Source organism: Lactuca virosa, chromosome 8 (assembly GCF_052849685.1).
Source record: "Lactuca virosa cultivar CGN04683 chromosome 8, Lactuca_virosa_CGN04683_v6, whole genome shotgun sequence".
Taxonomy (NCBI): Eukaryota; Viridiplantae; Streptophyta; class Magnoliopsida; order Asterales; family Asteraceae; genus Lactuca; species Lactuca virosa.
In genome coordinates this window covers 371263713-371269712 of record NC_136433.1, presented here as the reverse complement: position 1 = coordinate 371269712, position 6000 = coordinate 371263713, and positions in this window count along the sequence as shown.

Below are 6000 nucleotides of genomic sequence, written 5' to 3'. Positions count from 1 at the left end.
TATTTTGAACTATGAATATGCCTTATAAACGATATATTGTTTAGAGATATCTACAATTTAAAAGAGAGAAAATTAAATTTGTCAAAACATAATTTTATTTTTTTATTAAATTTTACATATTTGGCAGAAAAAAAAATATGTGTTCAAAAGTATTAACAAAGAAATGAGAGCCACAATATTTGTTCTATTAAGCAGTGAATACGATCAGAAAAATTCTACTAAATTTAGTGTTACTCCGACGGTGGTCCAACGACAAGTGACAACTAGTTTGTAAACTACCGAATGAAAACGTTTGTTTAATATAATATTAATGTTTGAATTTTCTAAAATGTACTTAATGAAAACGTTTAAGAAAAAAAAAATTTAGGACTCTAAATATTTTTGGGTTCTCATTTGAAACATACACACACACACACACACACACACACACACACACACACACACATATATATATATATATATATATATATATATATATATATACACACACACTAGGGATGTATAAGGTACTAAAAATCTTTTTAAATGATTGTACTAGTGGTGGACATTTAAACATTTTTGTTCAAGCAAACATTATTCCAAGGCTTTCCATTAACAGACATAAGGAAGAAGAATCTGCCATTTAAAAAAAGAATTTATGATTCAAAGAGTTCGTTTTGTTATGGAAACAACCGTTAGATCCTTACTTTATAAGGAAGTAAATGCCTTAAACACAACTTATAATGTAGATTAATATTGCAAGGAAAAACTCATGTAACTGATGCCAAGTACTCAAGTAGTAACCTCCTTGGAAAGACTTCTCACAACAGTTGAAAACTTTCGTAAAACCTAAAACAAAATAAAGTTTTAACTCATAACAAGGGTTTTATGATATATTTTTGCAAACTTTAAATCATAACAAAGAGCACATACATGGCATTAAGGCAATCTTACATGGTTTTAGCCATTGAGATGAAACATTTGTATTCATCCCAATAAGTGGAATTTTAAAAAAGAAAAAACAATAAGATTTTAACAAAAATATAAAAAGATATATCCCACGGAGATAGGATTACCAAAGAGCATATCTCAAGAGCAACATTACTTTCCCACGTAATCCATACATCTTATAGCTTTTATTCAACATTTCTACTTCTTCATCAAGACCCATTTGAATGTGGTTTTGAAAAATCATAATTGTAAAAAAAAGTGAGGTAGTAATAAGCCAAAATAATATCAAATTAAGAAGCAAACGTCTTTTCCAAATCAACCATACCCCCTTTTGAATAAACTAAAGTGTAACGCCCGGGTTTCGGGGCTAAGCATTAATAGATGATGTAATAGTGTAGGTCAACTATTGCAACTCTTTTTGAAGTAATAAAAATGAATTATTTGAGTATTATGTGAATTATGTGAATTTATGTGCTTTATACTTAATTATAAGGGATAATGACTTGAAAGGGTAACAAACTTTCGACTTTGTTCATATTTAGTCACTAAACTTTTTTTCGTTATCTATTTGTCATTGAACTATTGAAACTGATCATATTTTACCCTTATGACCGGTTGTTACCGGTCATAAGGGTAAAATGTGAACAGTTTCAACAGTTCAGTGGCAAATAGATAGCGAAAAAAAGTTTAGTGACTAAATGTGAACAAAATCGAAAGTTCGTTTCCCTCTAAAAAAGTTTAATGACTAAATGTAAACAAACTTCCTCTTCTATTATGGTTTAGCAAATTATTTATTTTTGTTAAATTGTAGCAACATTTGTTGATGAAGAAATCTATGAAATAAAAAAACAAAACCCCGAAAATATATTAAAAAAACGAAAAACCGAAACCGAAATAAAAAACCAATGCTTTGGCATTTTCCAAAAAAAAAAATCAAAATTTCCAATCTGATTTTGGTTTTACACAAAAATGAACCATTCTCACTGATGTGAATTATGACCATTGGTTTGACATGCGGAATTAAAGAACACACAAAGAACACGGTGATTTGGATGTTTAAGAGATGCATTCGATTATGAAAGGTGTTTACAAAAAGGATTTACATATAAATCTACATAATTAACACACACTAACACTTTCAATGTTACATCTCTCAAGCACACCTCTACATGTGGTATGAACCCACCTTATATAGAGGTGTTTAAATGTTTCTCTCTATCTCTCATGTCACAAGGGGGAGTTTTGGATAGAAAAATTCCGAATTGAGCGCTTTCTCATTCCCTTTTTGGGTTTATAATCATTTTTCGATTATATAAAGGGGGAGAGATTTAGATATGGAAATCCAAAAGTTGAATTTGTGTAAAACCAAAATCAGATTGGAAAATTGTGATTTTTTATTTTGTAAAATACCAAACCATTGGTTTTTATTTCGGTTTCGGTTTTTCGTTTTTTTTTAATATATTTTTCGGGGTTTTGGTTTTTTTTTATTTAATAGATTTCTTCATCAACAAATGTTGCTACAATTTAACTAAAATAAATAATTTGTTAAAACATAATATAAGAGGAAGTTTGTTTACATTTAGTCATTGAACTTTTTCAGAGGGAAACGAACTTTCGATTTTGTTCATATTTAGTCACTAAACTTTTTTTCGTTATCTATTTGCCACTGAACTATTGAAACTGTTCACATTTTACCCTTATGGCCGGTAACAACCGGTCATAAGGGTAAAATATGAACAGTTTCAATAGTTCAGTGGCAAATAGATAACGAAAAAAAGTTTAGTGACTAAATGTTAACAAAGTCGAAAGTTCGTTACCCTTTCAAGTCATTATCCCTAATTATAAAGGTATAATTAATAAATAATAAAAATAAGCGTCAAAATTAAAGTGTGAGATAAACCCGATATCTTTACATAAAAAGGTGGTGGTCGAAACAAGGATTCCGGGGATATAAAGAATGCCAAAATCTGACTTCGTATGAGGAAGTTATGATTTTTCTAAGATTTGGCATAACAGTGCACGACCCGAAACTTGAATTTTAGTTCGAGCGGTTTTTGGCTTACGCGACCTAAATGAGAGTTGAAGATATCATTAATAGGAACTCAACGACAAAAAGACAGACGAAAACGGAGTCCGTATGTAAAAGTTATGATTTTTACGCGGACATTTAACAGTGTAATCACCTCCTACTGTTAAATTTAAGATCGGTCGAGAATTAGCCGACGGAGTAAAAAGGAAAGTTGTAGATTTTATTTTTTTACCAACGCGTGGATATAAATAACGTCAAAAACGGAGCTCGTATGCGAAAGATATGGACGAAGCTTAGTCGCTACTCTTCGTGCGCGATAAATACGATACAATTTTTGTAAATCTGAGATACAAGGAGAATTAGCCGACGGGGTCTAAATGAAAGTTGTAGTACTCGTAAATACCAACGTGTGGATATAAAGAACGTAGAAAACGGAGCTCGTACGCGGAAGATATGGACGAAACTTAGGGGCTACTTTACTATAAAATCCCTATAAATAAAAGGTGAACTCTTCATATTTTCTTCACACCATAAGCCTTTCTTTCTCTCTCTAACTTCTCTCTAGCCTCCCTAAACCCCTCCCAAGTCTAGGGAACCTCCCTAGCACGAGAAGGAAGCCCCGGAGCGCCCGACGGCTCCGAGAAGAAAAGCTTTCGGCTCGGAAACGCTGCTCCAGCAAAGCCCGGTTTTTAATAAAAACCCGCTGTTTTGTCGACGAAAATTGTTTTAAGAGTAACGAAGCGTTGTCCGAGTGCAGAATCACCATCTTTTCAGGTGAGTGCATAGTCACTTTCATCTTACACATAGATATGAAGTATTTAATATAAATTACGTGCTATGTGTGCATATTGTCTGAATACTTGTTATCTATGCTGGTGAAAGATTTTTATACATGTTTTAAATGATTTAAACTGTATATGTATTTTATATCTACAAAAATGTTGGGGGTAAAACATGGGTAGATGTAATAGACGATATGTGATAAAATGATGAGAGGCCTCGATGTTGTTGTTGTTGATTCTGTCATCTAGCGGAGTATGGATGACGATCACGGACTCTTCTAGACAGTCCAGTGAAACGCTAGCAGGCTCGCAACCTGTAGGTGTTTGTGAACGATGTGTTCACCGGTGTACTCCATCCCCCTTATGGATGCCTTTAGGACATTTATTGCTGAGGAACCCCCTTAGCAGTAGTGTCCATCCCGATGATGATCCTTAGGCTAGGTCCCTTATGATATGTGTTTAGGGACGTAAAGTGGGGATAACGGGAACGGGTAATCGGGTTATTGTTGGTTGATGAAATTAATAAACTTATTTATTGTGGGTTGAAAACCCTATGTGCTCACCAGGCTCCCAAGCCTGACCCACTCAGTTTCTTGTATTACAGGTAGTGGTGCACGAGCATAGATATGATGTTTGGGATGAGAGATTACGGATATAGGCCTGTAGATATGAATAAATGTAGTAAGGCTTATATTGTACTGTTTATGCTTTTGATCTGTATCGAACATGACATCCCGAGGTTTTTAATGAAATACATTTCTACGGAAATGTTTTGATAAATCTTTATCATATTTTATTTTGGGAACAAATTCCGCAACACTTTTATTTAAAATGTTACTATAATTTTTAAACAAAGCATAAACAAAATCGGTCTTTTCTGGCCATGAAAATGGGGATGTCACAGTTGGTATTGGAGCATTAGTTTAAGCAAACCAGGAATTTGTAGGATTTCTAGACTTAAACTTAGAATGCTAAGTGATGATTGTGAGATGTGAGCACTAGCTTATTTAGGAAAATATGCCTAATATGCTTTATGTGCTAAATGATTTATGCCTTATATGTTGTTATTTATTCGGATCTATGGTCTGTTGCCGACCGGATATGGAAACCTTATGTGTTTAGGATTCTAAACGTACCACTACGATATTAGAACTAACATGTAAACGTTTCGGAGTGATAAGGATGATTTAAACGTCAATCCTAAGTAAAGATCTAAATTCACCTTATTCGGTGTATATATCAAGATGGCAAGGACCCGTAGCGGAAACGTAAACACAAATGGAAATAGGAACCAACCCCCTCAACCTCCAATGATACAGCAAATACCTGTTGTCGTAGAAGTGGCACCTGAGCCAATGACTATGGCCGGAGTGCAAGCGATGATCCAGATGATGTTGGATCACAAAATGGAGGAAACAATGCGTTTACTTCAACAGAAACGAGAAGAACTTACGGTACCAATTGAACAGCCCGAGCTGAATGATGGGCAGTCAGAAGGAGGAAACTACAGTGGGACTGTTGGTCAAGCCAACCCACTAATAGTTAGGCGAAACCACCAGGATGGAGGAAATGACGGACGTTGATGCAAATACAAGGATTTCATGGCATCCAAACCACCGTGTCTATCTGGAAGCCCGACGCCGGTGGAAGTCATGAACTGGATCTCCGAGATGGAGACGATGTTTGAGAGTTGCGAGTGTAGCAACAGGCAGAAGACCGCTCTCGCGGTTCCTCCGTTGAAATCTAGAGTACTAACCTGGTGGAAGCTACTAGCTGATTCAATGCCCAAAGAAGAAGCGAGCAAGATGTCGTGGGAGGATTTTCTGGTACAGTTAAAGATGCAATACTGCTATGAGCAGGATCTTCTGGAGATCAACAACAAATTCCAGAATCTGAAAAAAGGAAGAATGAGTGTTACTGAATACGCTGCAAGCTTTACAGAGAAAATGAAGCTTGTTCCTAACCTCGTCCCAACTGAACTCTCCAAGGTTAACAAGTTTTCCCTCGGATTACCAGCGGACTTCGGTCCAATGGTCAAGCAAACAACCACTCTGAAAGCCGTTATCTGGGCTACTAAGAATTTGGAGACCCAGATACGAGAGAAGGATCTGGAGAGAGCGAAGGCGGGAGAGAAAAGGAAATTTGATGGGTCGTCGAAATTCAGCAAGAAAAGCAAGTTGTCAAGGTCTGGTACGCAGAAGTCTGGAGGAGGTGAAGCCAAATGGTGCGACAAGTGCAAGAAGAAGCACCAGGGGAAAT